This window comes from Podarcis pityusensis, assembly GCF_964106645.2.
Source record: "Podarcis pityusensis genome assembly, chromosome: 1".
Classification (NCBI taxonomy): domain Eukaryota; kingdom Metazoa; phylum Chordata; class Lepidosauria; order Squamata; family Lacertidae; genus Podarcis; species Podarcis pityusensis.
In genome coordinates this window covers 58439062-58461377 of record NC_138028.1, presented here as the reverse complement: position 1 = coordinate 58461377, position 22316 = coordinate 58439062, and the positions used below count along the sequence as shown (strand labels likewise).

Below are 22316 nucleotides of genomic sequence, written 5' to 3'. Positions count from 1 at the left end.
TCAGAGATTATCCAGTCTGTCTCATTAAATTATGTTTAAATTGATACTTCCATAAAAATGCATGTGTCACTGTTGTACACATTAACAGCTGAGAGGCTGACATTAATCAGGCACTGTAAAATGAAAACAACTCAAAAAAAGTGAGTGGCTTTAAAAGGTTTGGGAAATGCTTATTATAGTTCATTTAACTGCTTCCCAAACATCACCAAGACAATATCATTGTATAATGGCTTTGGAAATCAACTATTTCTTGTATTTCAAGTATAGATCATCAGTTTTAGAATGTGTGATTAGAATTTCAGGGGGAGGGGGTTGTCGTCAACATATTTTTATTTATATATACAGAAAGTTTACAATTAAAAAAAAGAAAGAAATGCAGGGGCATAAGATCATTAAGTGAGAATGTTTAGGTCCTCTTAGAATTTCACAAGTTCATGCTTTAATGTAGGAAAATATATACAAACTGCATGTAGAATGCATGTAGATGGAATCACACCTGCTTTCATTGTGCTGGAAACCATGGCTGGCTGTACCATTCAGTATGAGTTATGTAACAAAATAGCACAATGAAACGCCACCACAGAGTGAGTTCACATGTTGGAAAACCCAGCAATTCTCTGTGCGCACGCAGCACTGCACAAAGGAAGCAGGATATGACTCAAGCACACACAGTCCATCTGAGAATATGATTCTGGATATCATATGGATAACAATGTTTAATTAGAAGAATTCTGTCCTATCAGGATTTCTCCCAAGAAGGTGGAGAAGAGAATTTGCATTAGAAGGCATCTATTTTGACTGGCATTTTTCACATTAGCTCTGCTTCTGAAACAATTTATTGCATACAATGAAATTTTCAGCACCCTAAAGTTTGGTGCGGAAAACCAGATGAAACTTTGCTTACTTTAGAGAAAAGAACTATTCTACAAATAAAACGCTCATACTTGAGAAGGGTGGGTCAGAGGTGCGCCTCAATATATATACCTTGGGGTTCACACCTGCCTCTTATTTTATTTTCAGCACGCTGAACTGTGCCTGAATATGGCACTTAACTTTTATGTTGATATACAAAAGAATAATGCCATCTATCAGATATGAAAATGAATGGCGCCTGCAGATTCAAGGTTAACTCCCACTATCCATTCATTTTTTACATATCATCCATGATACTACTAACTGTCATACTTTCATAGTGAATGGCCAATTCACGCTGATAGCATCCTGTTATCTCCAAATCCTACATGTCTCAAAGTGAACATTTTAATTATTCCACTGACAACAGTCCAGCTGAAGTGGACAAGATACCCAAGTCCTGTTTTTTGGTGAGAAAAACAAACAAAGCAAATAAAAGGGGCAAAGAACAAGGAAGGGTTGTTATTTAGATATAAAACAGAGTATGGACCAGGCATTTGACATTTGTAATTTTAATTTTACATCTTCTTCCTCATTGCTTAATTTGCAATAAATGCTACTGTCTGATTAGGATACCAACAATCAAAATTTCGTTTTTACCACTAATCATACTTTAAAATAGCAGAGGAATCCATTATTTTACTACACTGACTGTATTTGGTTGGTTATATGAAATATTGGAAGGGGCTCATATCTATAACACCTCAAATGAATTATTGTGAAATGCATATTCAAGCCATGGATCAGAGAAAGTACAATAGTAGATGTACTGGCTCCTCCCCCTCATCACCACTCCAAGCACAAACTTACAATCTATACTACATGTCAAAATACCTTCTAAACTCTTATTTTCAAAATAAGATACAGCATGAGACACTACTGCCTGCAGGAGGCAATGAAAATGTCACCTATGCATTCAAGAATTTGCCATAATATTGGGGATAAAAAACAATGAACAGCAGTTTTCTCAAAATGAAAAGCCTCTTTAACATGAATTTATAATTACAAAGCTGTAAAGATCTGTATAAAAAATAGTAAAAATGTATCATATGTATCATACGCTAATCAAACAACTTGTTTTAGGAAAGCTAACATTAGAATATTCATTAGCAATTCTGCCACAAAGCTGCACTCCTTGTATAAAATCTAAAAAAGATGTCTGAAGCAATCTTTAAAGGAACTATATAGCTAACATGATGACATAGCTACTACTTAACTGATTAGTGTTCAATAATTTTTCCATTAAGTATATTAAATGTAAAGTTTACTGCACATTTACAATGCAATCCTATATATACTCAGAGTTACCGGTAAGTTCCATTGAGGCTTAGTGCCTGTTAAGTGCTATAGAATTGCATCCTTAGTTATAAATACATATTTAACAATCATTATGGTAGTTTCCTAAGATTGTGAAGCTACATTCTGATGTGCAATATATTGCTGTCAATGCAAGGATTTCTAATTTTTGTTAACTTCAAACTCAGTAACAACTTTCAGACCCTGCCTGTATTATAGAACTATGTCACAAATGCAAACACATTTTGTATTTATTTTCTTTAGATTTTCATCAGCCAAAAACATCGTAAGACTGTTGCTCTTTTATAATCTAGAATACTCTGAAGTTAAATCAGACAAAGAAAAATTGGTTCACGTGAATAATATAAGCACTGGTTGGGGGTGGGGAGAAAATGGTCCATGTGACAACTGAGATCTATTCAAAAGTGACAAACCAAACATGAATACTTGCCTATACTTCTGAGTTGATTAACGTGTCCTAGATAACTATGTTTCACTCAAAAACAGATTGTCATAACTAGCCACAAACAACATATTAACAGTTCTTTCCAAAATTGTGATATCAAAAATTTTAAACATAAATGTGCAAAACTCTAAAAACCCTCAGTTTTTTTAAAAAAGAAAACACACCCTTTTGTATTTTTAAACATATAAAATATTCTATAGTTTCATTTTAGATTAGAAGCAATTATACCAAATAGTTACAGAACTATGAGTCCTATCCTATACATGCTTACTTGACAGTAAATTAATTTAAGGCTGTTGGCATTAGAATGCAATAATATACGAAACATACACAGTAGAGGTGTACATCACTATGAAATTTTACATCTAATTTTTAGAGCACCTCTCCACATTTAGACCACATAGACACACACATACACTTATACTTTTCAAAGTTACACAATACCTCCAAAATGAACTTTCTTCTTGAATCTTGAATTTTCAGCCATGATTTCTAACCTAGATGTAACCATCTCAGTTGCATTTGTTGTGTATTTGCATCACCATCAACATACAAAACCACATTTCCCAGGTTTCAAGTTACTTGAACTGAGTTTTTCAGCCCTATTGTGAATATAGGAATTCTTTCAAGTAAAAGAAGGCTGTTTTAGAAAGAAGGAAAAACGTCTTCAAACTTTTAAATCCATCTTGATACTGACTATGACAAGGACCTTCAGAGATCAAAACATCAACCTTAAAGCAAGTTGTTTTATACAAGTTGTATGCTCAGCAATAGACTCCATATCCCTCTAGTTTCACACTGTACCATTGGATTTTTCTCCCTCTTTTATTTAAGGTTTCCATGGAAATGCATCAGTCACTAATCTAAATAAGTGCGGGTGAAGGACGCCTGAAAACCTAGAGCAATTACGCATGCCATTAGAGAGGAAAAAGAATGATTCAGCCCAGCTGTACTGTGTTACTAATAGCTATCGTTTCTACATTTTGGTTGCTCGACGCCAAACAAAATCTGCTCTAGCAGCTTTGAAAACCCACTCTGCTTGCCCTGTCTCTAACACGCCCATAATAAAAATAACCTTGATGAGTGCATGTTAGGAGTTAAAGCACTTCAGATGCAAATCCTTTCTCCTCCCACAAATGCCAAATATGCTTGTTTTGCCAGGGCTGTAACACTGTATGTTAATTTCCTCCAGAACATGAGGTTATTTTCAGTCCACTAGTACTACAAGAAAGGAGGTGTTTGCTTCTTTGATCTGCATTAAAAGATCTCCAAGCCCTGAATTACAGCCATTTAAATATAAAAAAGCTGAGATGCAAAGGATGTCATTTTTGTTAGTTAACCCAATTTCATTGTCACTGACTGTATCTCAGCGTAATATAGTTGAGCTATAGTATCCAATATACTTTTAGTACAAGGGCATAGGAGTGCTTCCTCTGATATTTGATGGAGAAAAAGAAGTACATTCCTTTCATTAGAGAAGATGTAGGAAACCTCTGGCCCTCCAGATACTGCTTAACTGCAGGCACAGGCAAACTTGGCCCTCTAGATGTTTTGAGAATACAATTCCCATCATCCTTGACCTGTTAGCTAGGGATGATGGGAATTATAGTCCCAAAATATCTGGCGGCCAGGTATGCCAATGCCTGGCTTGACTACTACTCCCATCAGTGAGCATGGCCAAGGCCAGGGACGATGGGAGTCGTAGTTCAGCAACCTCTGAGGGTTCAAAGGTTCCCCACACCTGATTTAAGTGTTTAAGGCAGAGCTTTCCACTTTTCATGTTGGTGACACACTTTTTAGATATGCATCGTTTTGCAACACAGTAATTCATTTCTACTAGCAAACCGAAGGTTAAACTAACGCAGCAGATTGTCAGTGCTTACAACTGAGTTCAAAACAAATGGACAAACGAAAATGGTCATCCAACACAATTGTGGCACCATGTGGGCAATCCCACCTATTTGTCAAAGTTGGCCTGTTATCTCCACCCCTGGCTTTTTAAAAAACCTCCTCTCCTCCCTGCATCATATGCAGAATTGTCAGAAGATGTAAAAACTTGTTTTTCTCCCTTCACATTCTCTAGAAACCTCCTCACCCCATAATATATACAGTGGTACCTCGGGATGCGAACGGGATCCGTTCTGGAGACCCATTCGCATCCAGAAGCAAACGTAACTAGCAACAGCACGTCTGTGCACACATGTGTTGCTTTTCGCTGCTTCTGCGCATGCACGTGACGTCATTTTGAGCGTCTGCGCATGCGCGAGTGGCGAAACCCGGAAGTAATGTGCTCCGTTACTTCCAGGTTGCCGCGGACCGCAACTCAAATGCGCTCAACATGAAGCATATTCAACCTGAGGTATGACTGTAGTTTCTTACCTACCCATCACCCTCAGCTCTCAAGGCAGGTTACAAAATTTTTAAAATACAATATTAGAAATAATTATTTCAGAATTAGAATCAAGTGTGTTTTAAAATATATATCTCAGGTGTCAAAGGACAGGGTAAACATGTGCATTTTAGCACTTCATAACAAAGTATGTTAAGGCTTCAGGAGCATGGGAATGAAAAGTTGTGTTTTATCCCTCCTTATCCCTTCCAAAGAGGGACGCGGGTGGCGCTGTGGGTTAAACCACAGAGCCTAGGACTTGCTGATCAGAAGGGTGGCGGTTCAAATCCCCATGATGGGGTGAGCTCCCATTGCTTGGTCCCTGCTCCTGCCAACCTAGCAGTTCGAAAGCACGTCAAAGTGCAAGTAGATAAATAGGTACCGGTCCAGCGGGAAGGTAATCGGCGTTTCCGTGCGCTGCTCTTGTTTGCCAGAAGCAGCTTAGTCATGCTGGCCACATGACCCGGAAGCTGTACACTGGCTCCCTCAGCCAATAAAGCGAGATGAGCGCCGCAACCCCAGAGTCGGTCACAACTGGACCTAATGGTCAGGGGTCCCTTTACCTTTACCTATCCCTTCCAAAAACATCCCACTCCTGAACAGCACTACAGTGCTTCTATTCAACACCAGATTCAGATATGCTTGCTCTGCCTAAAAGCAAAACACCAGAATGGTGGCAGGCCATATTTAACCCCCTTTCCTAATTAACTCTTGTGCAATCTCACCACACTTTCATGTGTGCCTCCACATTCCTATAATTTCCCCAGCAAAGTCCATTTGACCTATTATTTTTTCCTCCATTGCCCAAGCTGACAATACCTTCTTGAGATCTAGTTATAGTCTATGCTTCTCTCAGTGTAATCACATATGCCAGTCTATTTCATAGAATTAAAATATTCCCACATGTAATGAAACGGAACCAGCCAAGTGTGGCAAATAGGTTACAAAACCTTTATTGGCCTGAACCAGAACCAAAGGAATAACTTCACTGACAGCTGAACTCAAATTGAAATTAAACCAAAATTTTGCAGCTTGACTTCCTTCATTTGAGGGTTTCCTATAAGTATACTATTTAAGATTTTATATAATTTGAACAATAAAAAATAGGCTTGATAAATTATACTAAGGCTCATTAGGGCTCTTGAGGCACTGCCTTTATGCAATCAGCTAGAAGAACTGAAAGAGTGACTCAAAAAAGCACTTAATATAGTACTATCCCCCCCCCCCCCCGTAACACTCATTCCTATGGCTAGGATTCTTCTATGTTTACCCAGATGTAAATTCTGTCCTGCAAATGTCTCCTAAAACATGAAAATTCATTTCTGGTCGCTTTGAGCATTTTGACTTATTGCTACTGACCATGGCAATTATCATTCAGAAACAAGTAATAAAGGAGATAGATAATGCATGCTCATCACAACAGCTCACTGACCTCTTTCTTTCATTGCTCCCCCATCTCTGCCCCAAATATAGACATTAGTATAACTACAATGTTCATTTAACAGATTTGAGTATTAGGAAGTGAAAGGTCAAGTTACCTGTCACCAAGGGTTCCTCCATTTCTATGAGTTCATCTCTTTTTAATCTAGATCTTCTATAGTGAAGGTGTGGTACTAAATAGCCAGGTGAGGCAGATAAATGCCTATACTGGATCTGCCCCCCCCCCCAAAAAAAATTGGGGAAATTAACACATCCCAATACACATGATTTTCTGAAAGAGATGTTTACTCCAAGTGAATAGATTTCATCTTATGGATGAAGCCATTTAAGCAGTAACAGAAATGACAATAAAATTGGGCCCAAGGACAGTATCTGCAAACAAGCATCCATTTAACCATATTACATCTGTGGATCACAGTGCTCTGCACAATCAATGTAAGGGAAAGATGAGCATGAAAGTAGAAAGGGGAAAACATACCAGTGTGGTTAGTATATTGGTAACCAAGGAACAAGAAGTACAAACTCTGAAAACGTTTATAAAGAGCAAAATGTTTTGCTAGACCAATATATTGAAATGAACATAAATGGCAGAATTACTACTACTACTATTCACCCAACATTCAATCTAAGCTGAATGCAGGTTACATTAATATACAGCCTGAATGCAGGATACATTAATATACAATCATAAAAGCAGATAAAGCAATTACCATTACAAACAAGGAAAACTGTTTCAACTGGAAGAGAACAGTATAAATTCAGCAAAAACAGATGGGTCCCACAGAACAAAATCCCTGAGCTATCAAAGGCCAGACTAAAGAGGGGCAACTTCAGCATATGGCAAAAGCTGTGCAATGAAGATGCTACACTAAGTGTGGGAAACCTTTGGCCCTCCAGATATTGCTGGTCATTTGTCATGGTTACTGGGGCTGCTGGGAGTTCAGCAATATCTGGAAGGCCAAATGTTCCCAACTATGTTAGACACACCTCTTTAGGGCAGGAATACCACAATTTAGGGGCTGTCACAGAGAAACCCTCTCCCAGGGTGCCATTCCCCACATTTCTAAGAGTGGTGTTACCATCAAGAGAGTCACCTCTGTAGATCTTAACACTGTCTTAAAACAGGTTTTCTATGGGCTCTACATGGAACTCCAGCCAGTAATATGGCTGTTGCATTTTAGACCAGTTGAAGTTCCCAAATCATCTTCAACAGCATGCCCACACAGAGTACATCACAATAGTCCAGTTTTGAAGTTGTCATGGCATGGAGAACAGTGGCCCAGTCATTGGAATGGAAGCATTTACACTCCATAATCTTTTCTTTTCTAAAAGGTTTGCTACAACATTATACATATAAACTAAAGATGGAGGGCTATCCCCATGGTGATATTATCTAGTGACAGCTTAAACTAGTGTAGTCCAACTGAAGTTTGCAGGACTATACTAGCATAAATTATCACAGAAGTATCTCACCCACTAGTATAATTATTTTCACTACCATCTGCTTTTCATGTCACAACAAGTGCTCATACAGAATCTAATGAAATCCTTATAAGATCCATTACTTACTTGCAAATTTTTAAAACTTGCAGATCTATTCAGAAAGCCTCTGTAAATGACGGAACAAAGCTTTTGCTCATTCTTCAGTAAAAACAGTATCCTTCATGCAATATAACGATCCATTGATAAAAGAGACTTTTGTTATCAGGGGAGTAAAGGAATTAAGAAAAAACCGATCGGCAGAAAATATGGATAAATGAAATATATGCTGATAATGTTTTATCAAATATAGTTTAAACAAGCAAAATAGTGACATATACATATATACAGTGGGTTGCAGTAAATCAACATTTTCACATGCAAAGTCTATTTTAATCAGCCCCAGCCATCATGTACAGTTGTCAGGGGTGATAGGAGCTGTAGTCCAGCAACATCTGGAGGGAACCACACTGGCTAGTCCTGCAGTGCACATCTACTCAAAAATTAGTCCCATTTAGTTCAGTTGGCCCTACACATAGGTAGAACTGCAGCCTAAATGCAGCTGCTTTCCCCTCCCCCTCCAATTTAAGTTAGGACTGTGGTGCTGGGGAAGAGAGATCAACTTTTCTCCTCAATACATTTTTTACTCATCCAAATCACTTCCTCAATATTGCAGTTCGCCCTTTTCTCTGCAGCTAAGCAAACAGAATGAGAATTGAAGTAGGGTCCTGTCCATCAGTCTAACTGACTCGACTGCCACCTAGATCTTCTCTTAGCAGCCAGTAACTCAGCATGGAACACAGAGGTAGAAAGAAACCTTTCCACTGGCCTGTTGTGACAGATATTACCCTGGCTTTCCCAGACTGTTTTTTCTACTACTGTCCTTTCCTCTGTAACAGATCGTGTCTTTATCTTTAGGCTATAAACCTGAGGGCAAAATGTGTGTTATTTCCCACTTTTGTACAGAACCGAGCAATTCTAGGCATTTTATTATCAACAACGACAAGATCAACAAGGCCTCTAACAGCAATAAATGCTGGGAATTGCAGTAGTAGTCATGGGAACTAGAGAACACAGAGGGAGACAGTTAAACCTGTAAATGTGATCTTAGCCTCTGAGTTTGCATGTCAGGAAATTACTGGATATAAGAACAGCAGGAATCAGCATGTGAGTACATAGGTCCCATCTGAGGAAAGAAGGAAAGAAAGAAAGAAAGAAAGAAAGAAAGAAAGAAAGAAAGAAAGAAAGAAAGAAAGACTCTGAATGGTCCAGCAGCTGCAGACTGACTAGCATCTCTAAGGAGAAGACTCTCAGCAAGCCCTAGGAGCTGTAGAAATTGAGTCTTTGCTCCCTTGGCTTAAATGAAAGAAAAAAGTTTAAGCACCTGCTGCCCTGCAAGTTGTCTATATGTGTGTGTCATCATGCAAGTCACCCTAACCAAGTGGGCAGATGGTAGAGATGTTAACTGGAATTACACAGGAGCAACAATGAAGGTGTCAGGCTCAACAGCAATACTCTATGCATGCTAGAGAAGACAACACTAACAACCTGATCAAAATTGAGCTCTACTGTTTCCCTAGGGCTTGCTTCCTAGTAATTGTGTTTTTCTAGGTTGTAATCTTCTGCATTTTACCTACCACATACAGACCCTTCAAGTGTCCTTATTTTCCAGTGACAGTCCCAGATTTACAGTCCTGGTTTCTGATTTGATCCCAGAATGTCCTGCTTTTCCTTGGGACAGAGCTTTCTAAACTGTGTCACAACACATTAGTGTGTCAGCTGCAGCGTGTTGGTGTGTTGCGAGAATGTTCCCCATGCTCCTTCCAGGGCTGGTAGTAAAACTGAATTACTGTTTCACAGAATGATGCATGTCTAAAAAGTATGTCACTGACATGAAAAGTTTGGAAAGCTCTGCGCTTAGGGTGTCCCTATTTTCATCAGAGAAAAGTTGGAGGGTATGAAATAGGACATCCCCTTTTTTAGAGGGGAAATGTTGGTGGGTATGCCACATGTTGCCAAAATACCATTCTTAAATCCTTATTAAAAATATAATATTTGTCATGCCTTAATGACAGAAATAGAAAAGGAGATAGGTATATTGAATCAGATTCAACTAAATAGTCACACCAGTGGGAGCTAGTAGAACAAGACTTGCTAGCACAACAAAACTATTCCCCCTCTTCTTCCCTTCCCCTTCCCCTGAGTGTCCCCTTCTGCACCCCCCAAAAATCAGCTCTGGACTGTCAGAAGAACCCCTGGAACAGCATGCAGAGGGAGGAGAGTGGAGATTGTTCTGTTGGCAAAGCAGAAATGTTTGTGCTGACAAAATTACACTATTAATGCAACAATGAATTCCACCCATTGAAGATGTGGCACAGATAACTCAGTTGCTTAGAGCATAGTGCTGAAAATGCCAATGTTGCAGGTTTGGTCCCCATAAGGGACAAGGTTGCATTGCAGGGGGTGGACTAGATGATCCTCAGGGTCCCTTCCAACTCTACAATTCTATGATTCAAAAGATAGGCGTAACTAGAACATACTGCACCACACACTCGTCTTTGTTGCCCATGCTGGACATAAGAGAAATGGGGGGGGGGGGGGGAATCAAAAGAATAACATTGCCAAATCTGTGCTAGTACAGGGATTCCTCTTAACAATTTAAAAGTAGTCTTTTTTGTTTCAAAGCCTGCGTCATTCCAGCTATACAATTAATGAATGCAGATCAGTGGAAATATAAAGGAAATATATAAAAGTAGCTGTGAAGACACACTTAATAACTATCAACTTGTTGGGGTTACTGTTTCTGTAAGGACAGAATCAGACATTACATAACACATGATTATATTTAGTGCGTCAAAAACTTGCATGCTAATGACCTGAACATAATCCTAGACAATAAGCCAAGAATAATGCTGAGAAGATACTTCAACTGAAAGACCATATTGTTTCATCCTTGGGGAGGGAGGGAAGTGGGGAATCCCTAAAGAGCTATGCTGCTAGAATCAATTGGAACACACATGGGTTGTATTTCTCTGCTCCTTGGGGAGGGCATGGGGCCAAGCACCAATTCATGATGCTGTTAAGGATATATGGAAATCATTCAAGTCCCACGAGGGCCACAAAGTCCAAGGCAGCTGCTCCTTGGCATATGGTCCATTATATTTGCCACTGATAAAGAGCCTTAATGGGGGTAGTAGAAAAATGACTGCTGCTCTACATTCACTTGTATTACACACACACTGATGAAACTTCCCTTCCTAGACTTTGGTAGATCATGAAGAGTATGCTTCAGCATGTATTTGTAATATTTTCACCACTAGCTTTGTTTCTTTAGCAGTAGGGTTTGCTTTGTTTGAGGGCTAAGGAAGAGAAGCACAAAAAGGCTTCAGTCTATTTACCTTTGGGGCATTGCTAGGGATGAGCCCACATTTTTTGTAATTAAGGTCCAGATTCAACAAAACAGTAAGCAACACAATGAGTCCCACTACAGCAACTGGCCTTTCCTCCCACTCTGCCCTATGCGCTTTGGGAGAACCTCCAGAACAGTGCATGGGGGAAGAAAGTGGAGATTGTTCCATCTGGGTAGCAAAAACGCTTGTCCTGACTGAACTATGATAATATTGTGACAGCGAATTCCTCCATGGTGTACAAGTGTTTCTGGCTACATACTGAATTTGGGGCAAACTGAACTGAGGGGTGCTGGGTAGGTTTCGGCAGACAGGTCACAACAACCCGCCTGCTGCTCTTTCAAACTTGCATCCTAACTGGGAAGTGGTCATGACAGGCCTGAAGTGGGGAGGCAACCAAGCACGCAATTAGGGAGAGGGAAAGAGAGAGAGAGAGAGAGAGAGAGAGAGAGAGAGAGAGAGAGAGAGAAGAGTAGAGGAAAGGAAGGGAAAATGGAAGAGAAGGAGAAAGTAAATGGGGAAGAAGATAAGAGGGAGATAAGAGGAGGTGTGGAGGAACAGAAATGGCAGGCATTGCCATGGAAAGAAAATAGAAAGAGGAGTGGGTGAGGAAGATTTAGGGACCAAGAAAACTCCAGTGATGAGCTTAAATTAGATGAGAAGGAATTTTATGAGGCAGGGAAACTACTTTACAGTAAACTGTGGGGCTGTAATCAGGAGTACATGGCTGAAAAGTGAAACATACAACAAACAGGATTGATGATGACAAGAACACCCAGGGCTGTGCGAGTAAAATGAGAGACACCCTGGGGCTCTGGAGATCCTAGGGATTCGCAGGGAGGGGCAGTGCAATAATAAGCACTCAATTGCCCATTTCTGTCAGTAGTCATGTTGCTATGTTCTGCTTCCACTTTATCTTTTGAACATTCATGGCAATTACAGAGACATGAATTACGGTCACATACTTTTTACAAAACAGAACTGATGGAAAATGTTCCCAGGCAATGCCACCACACAATACTTTAAGCAAAGCAAGAAATTTTGGCATGTCATGTTTCTGTGCATCTGACCAAAAGGAACAAAAACACGAAAACACACACATATTGATAGATAGACACACAAACAGAGAGAGAGAAGAAAATGAAGATGTTGATAATTTTATTTTGATTCACAAATGAAGAACCACATCACCTTGTCATACCCAACACAGCCCAAATACAAATAACTTGCTCTCTCAGATGAAACTCCCCCACCTCCCATATTTCTGAATGTGAAATTATTCTGTCCTCAGGCAAACCGCTCACAACAGATGCCTTTCCTCTACTCCAAGACAGATCACACAGGGCCATTATCACCTCGGTTTTGTTTGGATACAACCTAACTGTCCTCTGAGGCAGAACACACATTTTTCACTTGTCAAAAGTATACATGTGGCAAGTGATTCCTGTACCATCTTGCTATGGATCACTACTATCATGGCAGAGTCACATCCACCCACATACTAGGCTATTGACTATAGGCAAGTGAAGACTTTTTTGTTTCAACAGGCTTTGGGGAATAGACTGCTTTTAATGAAAGGACTGGTGCTATGCTGTTTTTATTGTAATTATTTGTACGTTTTAAACAGAGTTTATATATGGATATAGTTTTAATTCTATTAATGTTTAATTGTTTCTTCATGATTGTTTTTTCCTATTTCCCCCTTTGTTTTTAGTGATTCTTGTTTTTATCTGCAAGCTGTCTTTGAGTTACGTAAGGGGAAAGGGTGTGGCATGCATAAATGAATTAATATGAGAAGTTGCAATATAATGGTGATGTTCATGTTCAGGCATTCTAAGTGCTACACCTGAAACAGACTGTTTCCAGCAATGCTCCTATGGTTAGTGTTACATGTCTTCAAATCACAGATGAATTGGAAACATTTCATAATAATGCCAAAAAAAGCCAAGACCTCCAATAAGAAATAAAATAGCTCTTTGCATGAAATGCAGATGTAATACTGGGCCAACGTATTGCAGATGCAACAATTTGTCTGCTGCAGTAACCTTCTCAAGATTGTGCTATTCTGACAGCAACAAATTAGATGCACCTGTATCCACTCCCCATGTCAACATGCAGTTCACATCAGCCAACCTACAGGTGAGCCATGCAGTAGGTTAATGGCTATACCTTCTGGAAAGTTTTGGAATCTAGTCAGCTCTGCAACTGACTGTGAATCAAGTAGCCCAAATGCTTCAGTCTATAGGAAGACACAGATCTTTGCCCCCAGAAACCATGAAAATATAGCGGGGGTTTTCAAGTGCTGTAACAAGTGGATTTCCAGGTTTTGTAGGGCCTTTGGGAAGGATACACTCAGTGGGGCCCACTCCTTTTCACCAGGCACCGTTCATTTGTCCTCTCCCTCTGGACCCAATTCACTGGGAGCACAGGGAATCAGAAGGTACCAGCTCATGCCTGTCACTATCTGCATATTTTAAAAGATTCAAAGATTAAGGCTGCATTCACACAGTTATTTCAGTTTTCCCAAAGTTTCCCTGACTGCTAATTTCTGCATTATATTTGAGCTTTCATGCAATGTAAAGGTCACTTCTGAAAATCAAGCAAAATATAGTGCCCATTTCCGTGCTAAAATCAGTTTTCAGTTCTGGAAATCTGGAAAACTGCAGGGGTTTTGCTCTATGAGTTTCCCTTATGTCTCCCATCTGAAGCAGCCTTTGGGTGGAGGGTCCCTCAAAAGGTAATTTCTCCACAATTTGTCCCTGTAACCTTTACATACACACACACCCTCACTCTACAGTTGGGGCAAGCATTTCCTTTGCCTTGCATGCCACTGTGCAGATGCTACAGCCAAAGGCCACAGCTGAAGGTTCACTGGCCACCATCCTCACTCATGAGGAGATAAGCAGCTTCATTGTGCCTGGCAAGAAGGTGTTCTCTCTCTCTCTCTCTCTCTCTCTCTCTCTCTCTCTCTCTCTGTGTGTGTGTGTGAGAGAGAGAGAGAGAACTAGGTGGTGGGATAACAGTATGGGAGGGGGGGTTGCTGAGTGGGAGAGGAAAGGGTATGAAGTGACCAGCAGGTTGCACTAGCAGAGCAGAGAGGGGACACCTAAGAGGAAGAGGAAGGCAAAACCAAAGAACAAAGGAAACAAAATCCCAAAACAAAAAAATAACTAAGGAAAACCGTGAGGGGAAAAAGCAGCCAGGAGGAGGTGATTTGGAGCAGGAAAGCATTTCCCAATTCAGTGGCAGATTTAAAGGTGCAAGAGGAACTTCTACATTTCACTGGGGAGCCTGACACAAGGCATCTTCCTTGACCTATTTCTTCATCAGTCCATTAAGTTCAACAGAACTTCTTAGAAAGAAGCTTGGGATCATTCTTATTTGGATCAGGAACATATTTCACATTGCCTGCTTTTTTCTTCAGAATAAAAGCAGCTGAGCTGAACATGTCATCAACATCACAAGCAGTTTGACCCTCACAGCTTGACCGGGGAGAGACCAGATATATTTGGACTGAACAGCTTTCAGAATGGCCACTTTCACCTAAAAATGTTGTCTGTTCTTTCACATATCTTAACCAAGGAATGGTCATCACCTGCTAAAGGAACAGGTTATTGTTATATTATCACTAAGATGAAAACCTTCACAGAGACGGGAGAGGGGTCTACTTAAGATAAACCTCCAAAAGCAAGTGGTGAATGCAGCTGAATCCAGTTGGCTTCTGAAATCTCCTGGAGTAGCTAAGAGTGATCACTGCAGATGGTGACAGCAGTCACGAAATTAAAAGACGCCTGCTTCTTGGGAGAAAAGCAATGACAAACCTAGACAGCATCTTAAAAAGCAGAGACATCACCTTGCCGACAAAGGTCCGTATAGTTAAAGCTATGGTTTTCCCAGTAGTGATGTATGGAAATGAGAGCTGGACCGTAAAGAAGGCTGATCGCCGAAGAATTGATGCTTTTGAATTATGGTGTTGGAGGAGACTCTTGAGAGTCCCATGGACTGCAAGAAGATCAAACCTCTCCACTCTTAAGGAAATCAGCCCTGAGTGCTCACTAGAAGGACAGATCGTGAAGCTGAGGCTCCAATACTTTGGCCACCTCATGAGAAGCGAAGACTCCCTGGAAAAGACCCTGATGTTGGGAAAAGATTGAGGGCACAAGGAGAAGGGGATGACAAACGAGATGGTTGGACAGTGTTCTTGAAGCTACCAGCATGAGTTTGACCAAACTGCGGGAGGCAGTGGAAGACAGGAGTGCCTGGCGTGCTCTGGTCCATGGGGTCACAAAGAGTCGGACACAACTAAACGACTAAACAACAACAACAGCTAAGAGTTGGTGCCAATAGCTTGGCTATTGATGACTTTATTGACCTTTGGTTGACCCAAGCCCTAAACTGAGTTGCTATGAGATGTTTTTTCCCAAGGCTTCAAGATTCCTGGCAGCATTCTCTGGGTTTAATGACTGGGTTTGTCACTGTAGTGACTGGCTTTTAAAAGGTCTCTTCTCCCTTGTCTAATCAGAGCAGAAAGACAACAGTTTATACAACCAGCAATTATCCAGAACCTGCCCTTCTCAAAGTTGGTAACCTAAATCCCTGATCCCAAAACACGATGGGTGTGTGTAAGAGAGAGAGAGAGAGAGAGAGAGAGAGAGAGAGCGTGCACATGGGGAAAATAGATGAAGCAATTTATTTCAACATTAGTTCAATCACAGTTATAAATTAGAGGAATGCTTTGAAATCAGGGCAGATTGCTCTATTTAGCTTTGCTCTATTTCCACATGCCAAGGCTGTTCTATCACTAAGGAAGCAACCATAAATAAGACACAGCTCTCCTGATCAGTCCAAAACCTACTTGGATGTTTAAACACCTGGGTACATTAATCTTATATGAAATTAAATGCAATGCTGCAAAACCACCACCAACAAAAAAATCCATACATTCTGTTTTGCTATTCTCATGTAACTATATTTACTCAACACAATACAGAGAAATAACTTATGTTCCCACAGCCTGCTGTAGCAAAGGGCAAACTAAACTGATTCAGCTGAATGCAGATTTTTCAAGTTTTTTTAAAAAAAGATCAGTTATAATAAGACGTTTCAGTGATTCAAAATGCTTATTGAAGTATTTTTTTAACAACCAGAAAACACACAAAATTTGAAATACAGTGGTACCTTGGGTTAAGTACTTAATTTGTTCTGGAAGTCCGTTCTTAACCTGAAACTGTTCTTAACCTGAAGCACCACTTTAGCTAATGGGGTCTCCCGCTGCCGCCGCACTGCCGGAGCATGATTTCTGTTCTCATCCTGTAGCTAAGTTCTTAACCCAAGGTACTATTCCTGGGTTAGCGGAGTCTGTAACCTGAAGTGTATGTAACCCGAGGTACCACTGTAGAAGAATACCAGGTATAGCTCAAAAAAATAGTAAAGATCTTGAGCTAACAAGGTTGGGTGGGACTTGTGCTCAAAGCTCTATCTTCAAAATCCACCCACCCATCAGCCCTAACTCCTGCTTTCCTTGTTCATAAAGAAGTATAAATTTCTCTTACTTTAGTGATTGGGTCTTACTACAGATCAGTCAAGGGAACAATGTGCTCCTCTCTCCTTCTGTGTTCTCCCACCCATACACAATCAAACACCATACCGAATTAAACAGTACATGTATGTTTGTGCATGCAATAGTAAACATACAATAAGAGTACTCAGCTACAACATTTCTACTGCATATTTCAACAAAGCAAAAGGCCAATACTGAAAATATTCAGGTATTAGTCCATTGCAGAGTTTTAGAAATGAAAAACCACTTTCAATACAGCCTAGAAACTCACTGAAATCCAGGGCAGGTGCTGTGTGAATTTTGTTTTTGTGGGGGGGGGGGGAACATTCTTGTATGTGGGTCCCACCTACAGCCTGAAGTGGTACAGTTGCCTCAGTGAGAATTATGCTATTGGTTCCATATTTCCCCACAACCATATGCCTCTAAAAACCTTAAGGATACTCTGTATTGGAGAACAAAAATATATATGAAACACAGCAGTTTTCATAGCTCCATATAGATGCAGCTTCAGTTATTACAGCATTGTCTCTCTCTACCCCCAGTTGCCAACATTTACTTTAAAAGAATGACTAATTCAGTTCCGTTAAAACATTTTAGATCAGTTACCACTGCTTTTTATGTATACATGGAAAAATCTTAGAATGCTTCTAAGAGGAACCACCTAGTATTGACATGCTTCTGTTTTGTACATAAACAATGCCACCTAGTGATCATCTACAAAACTGAACTGTTTGGGGAAAATAATGCATTTCTAATTGTTCCTGCTAAGCATTTGATGCAGCAGACTATGGCCTACAAAATCTTGTGAAACAATAAATTTAAGAAGGACTCTATTGTTTTAAGTATAGGAATAGCTGCTATGTAATGCACAGGCTGCTAATGTACAGCATTTTGGAAAATTGGAGAGGACACTTAAACAGGGAGCAGCAGCTGGTGCCCCTGAATGCCTTAAAGACAATAAGGAGACTTAGATTGAAATCCTATACACACCTACATTTTCTGTTGTCTGTCTACTAATATGCACCCTCTACAATGCCCTGGATCTAACATACCCTGGGTCCAAGGCCATGGGGCAAAAATGGTGGCCATTACAATTGGTATTTGAATAAATTTGAATACATATTTGAATAAATGATCCTCTTTATCTAGGGCATGGAGGGAGGGGAATCTTCTGAGGTATTTTGGCTTGGTTCTAAATATTCTTCTGCTTAAATTTCTACTTAACTGATATAGAAGGACCAAATTATTATGTGAGAAGTAAGTGATTTGATCTCCCAGCTCCCCCCCCCCCCAAAGTTACTACAATGCAGTTCAGATCCTGAAGCTGAGGCTCCAATACTTTGGCCACCTCATGAGAAGAGATGACTCCCTGGAAAAGACCCTGATGTTGGGAAAGATGGAGGGCACAAGGAGAAGGGGAAGACAGAGGACAAGATGGTTGGACAGTGTTCTTGAAGGTACCAGCATGAGTTTGACCAAACTGCGGGAGGCAGTGGAAGACAGGAGTGCCTGGCTTGCTCTGGTCCATGGGGTCACAAAGAGTTGGACACGACTAAACGACTAAACAACAACAACAACAATGCAGCTGCAAAGGTTTGATAATTTGCCCATAGTATTGGTGTTTGGGGAGGGGAGCTAAATTCTGTCTCCCTGTACGTTTTCCTGATCCAGATGGGCATCTCCTAACTCTTGTGTTCCTTTCCCACCATGGAGCCAGTGAGCACACTTTCCCCTACTGCAGTGGAACAGCTGTTACACACTACTCCAAAGAGTTCCAGAGGGAAAATCGTTTATTGTGCCACTATCAGAGGCATTCAACTCTGTTTCTGTTACCCAGGCATTGCTTCTGTTACCCAGCAGCCCCCAACAACCCCCAGGCTTAATTAACCATGTCTTAGTGAAAGAAGCTATAAATCAGGCTTCCTCAACCTCGGCCCTCCAGATGTTTTGAAACTACAATTCCCATCATCCCTGACCACTGGTCCTGCTAGCTAGGGATCATGGGAGTTGTAGGCCAAAAACATCTGGAGGGCTGAGGTTGAGGAAGCCTGATGTAAATCATCCCAACAAAGGCAGTTAGGTTTGATTTGTCATCTGATCCTCAGCTAAACTTTAGTCATTTATCAAACTTTACCTTGAACATCTTAGTGTGGAAAGCTTCAGGATGAGACTCTTAAGTTCATCAAGTTGCTTTCCCTAAAGTGAAGTTACTGGTCCTGCTTTTTCAGTGCTGTGCCACATGGCATTTTCCTCAGCTGCACAAGGTTTTTGAAGGTCTATATCCCCACAAGTGTAGGGTTTAGCATCTCCCATCTAGACTTTTGGCACTCAGCTGAAAGGAAAAAATGAGACGTCGCTGTCTGCCAGGGTAAGGGAGAAATTTTTCTTACCCATTCCTATCCTTCCTTGGCAAAACCACTGAAATATGAAGCAGCAGGATTGCCACTGGGAACAGAGCCCTCAGGTACAATGAATTAACAAGATTCAGTTGCAGACCAAACAATGTGAATTTCTAACTTCTGTGTTTTTTCTTTAAGGTAGATGTAATTTGTTTTACAATTATGCTATATAAGCGTAACTCATCTGAGATGCCCTCTGATTACAGAGAGCAATTTAACAAAGAACTGTAACTCCTGAGCTGCCCAGAGTGGCTAGGGAAACCCAGCCAGATGGGCGGGATAGAAATAATAAATAATAATTATTGTTATTATTATTTATTCTTAGTTATGTAGCCCAATCCACACTGGATGATGAACTACTACCACTATACCATGCTTTAGTTTAGATTCTTACAATGAAGGGGGTTGGACCAGATTACCCTCAGGATCCCTTCCAAGTTCTTAATACTGTACACCGTCTCAGTAGTGCTGCAGCATGGTGCATCCTCATATCAAACGCCACTACGAGTATGGTAAGATTTTGACTTCTCTATATCCCCATCTCTTTTCCCTGTTGTCAGTGTCTATAAAGATTTTGACATGGAAGTTTTGAAATCATACTTAAATAATTGTCTACAGATGTGAAGAGTACAGACGGGTAGGTATAAGAAAATCTGTCATGCTTGTTGCTGAATCTCTTAAACAAAGCAGCATATTTGTGGCTCTAGGATAACTGTGTTCTCAAAGCTCACAGTGTTGCATGAATCATAAGTATTAATTATGGCCACATGGAAATATATATGTAGTTAAGTGACTGTATATAGCCACAACAAAGGAAGTTTTATGCAGGTCCTTAGTGCGTCTACTTATGCACCATACAGATGTTATTTGGCTAGTGCTTATCACAAGTCTGTAAGTATGGATAGTTTCATCCTATTCAAGCATTTCACACTATGGAGCAGTTTATACAAAATATTTCTAAAACGTATGACACAGCATCACTTGCTCCCAAAGGAAGGTATTTACTGCTGAAGCAATGGTTGTACGCAGAATGCGTCTGTATGCGCATGACCAGTTGGTCCACAATATTTCTGTATGACAGAATGAGGGATAATTTACTGAACCAAAGCAATATTGTACCTTTCCCTCAAAAACAACAGAGGTGACTAAAGAAAACATCTTACAACTGTTCCTATCATTGCCAGTACTAGTTCACATTCCTTAGTGTTGTTAATTTTGCTTAAATGGCAATTTGGAGGTTTCTGCTCAGGTGACGTGAACCATTTGTAGCAATTTAAAAGAACTTCAATAGCCCCAGCAGGTTCCATTTGTAATTCTCACTACTGTGACAAGCCAACGTCTGGCCTGCACCACACTTCAGCCTATATGTAGAAATTCAATGTGGCTGAACATTAGTTCATACCAAAGCCAAAACCCTCCACACAGATGTACGGAATAAGACTAGACTGGACCCCTTCTCTATAACACCTAGTTTTCTAGAGGATCCCAGTAGCAGTTTGTGGGAGCATCTGGGCATTCAGCCAAGTCCTATTTCAGTTAAGGTTCAAAAAGAAGTGATGGGAAAGGCTACACCTTAGGAAACCAGTGTTGTATCCACATAGCTCTTGGAGGGCTATGTAACATCAGGACCTGCACCATGTTTTTGACTTATATGTAACTCGATAGCTACACACATTTAGCTAGAAAATATTTTATTATTCTTCTAAAGGAAAGATGCTGGGCTCCATTTAAATAATGATCTAGGTGAGATAATAAACTATTGTGCTAGAGAAATGCTGAATTCTGTAATGTTATCTGAAACTCTCAGAGTACATTCAAACAATGTAGAAGCTTTTATACACTGCAGAGACCATAGTGTGAATTCTCATAATTTATGGAGGTTTTTGACGCTTCTCAGCTGACATCCTTTTAATAGCCCCAGAAGGTGGTATTTAATCACTAGTTCCTTCACTGTTCCTCCTAATTTATTTTCCAGGTTTCTTTAATAGATTTAGTCCAAGGTAATACTGCCAGATTGCTTGAAAACAATTACCTGACCTTGCATTTTCTTCCAAAGCAGAAAACAAATAACAGCCATGTGATTAACTTTAATCATAGGCTACTTTTAATCCACATCTGATGCATTTTTCATAATTCTGTCTCATTTAGGACTTATTCCAAGTCTCAGTTTGTTTATTAAAATAAAAAATAATAATTCCTATATCCACTAACAACTTCTTCTGTTTAACATTAGAACAAGCATCAAAGCAAAATACCATTATTTACAATATGTGGGAAATACGAATGTAGAGTAAGCACAATCCCAATTGCGGAGTACCTGTGACATATTTGGAGGGCAAAGGACATTCTTTTTTAAACAACAACCTAAAAGCCAAAACAAACAGCAACAAAGAACATTTTAACAATATTAAAACATTTACTCCTTATACAAAATTCTATAAATTCAAGGATGCATTCCAAATTCCCTGTCATTTGTAGGCAAGTAAATATGTCAAACTCAGTTTAAGGTTCTGTCAGGGAACTGCCATCGGAGCCAGGGGGAGAGGGAGGGCTCCAGAGGGATTCCGGAGAGCGTCCCAGGAGGGAGAGAAGCAGCACATTTTCTGGGGAAGGAAATCAGCGTAGCACCAGTGGAGAAGGGGGGCAGATGGGGGAATCGGCGAGGTGGCTCCATGACTCCTCGCTGGGGACCAGCGGGGAGAGCACGGGTCCTCCGCTGCCCACACCCTCCCTGCGCAGAAGGCTTCCGCACAGGGAGAGTAGGCGGAGACTAGGCGTCAAAGAGCTTCTTTGCTGGAAGAAGTTCAAGAAACGCCCACTGACGGATGCTGCCAGCGATTGAGACAGCCACGGGCGAGTGGCTGTCCGGACAGAAAGGGTTCACTCAGGCAACCCAGCCAGGTGTGGCGCCGATTTATGCACGAGCAACCCCTAGAACCATTACAGGCTCATTTTCACTACACCAACT

The 22316-nt window shown here is 40.4% G+C and overlaps 1 protein-coding gene across 6 annotated transcripts in view; it reads right to left on the bottom strand.

Moving 5' to 3' along the window:
- Positions 1-22316, bottom strand: part of SHANK2 (SH3 and multiple ankyrin repeat domains 2) — a 343989-nt gene that overhangs the window by 169041 nt on the left and 152632 nt on the right. The window lies entirely within an intron of this gene.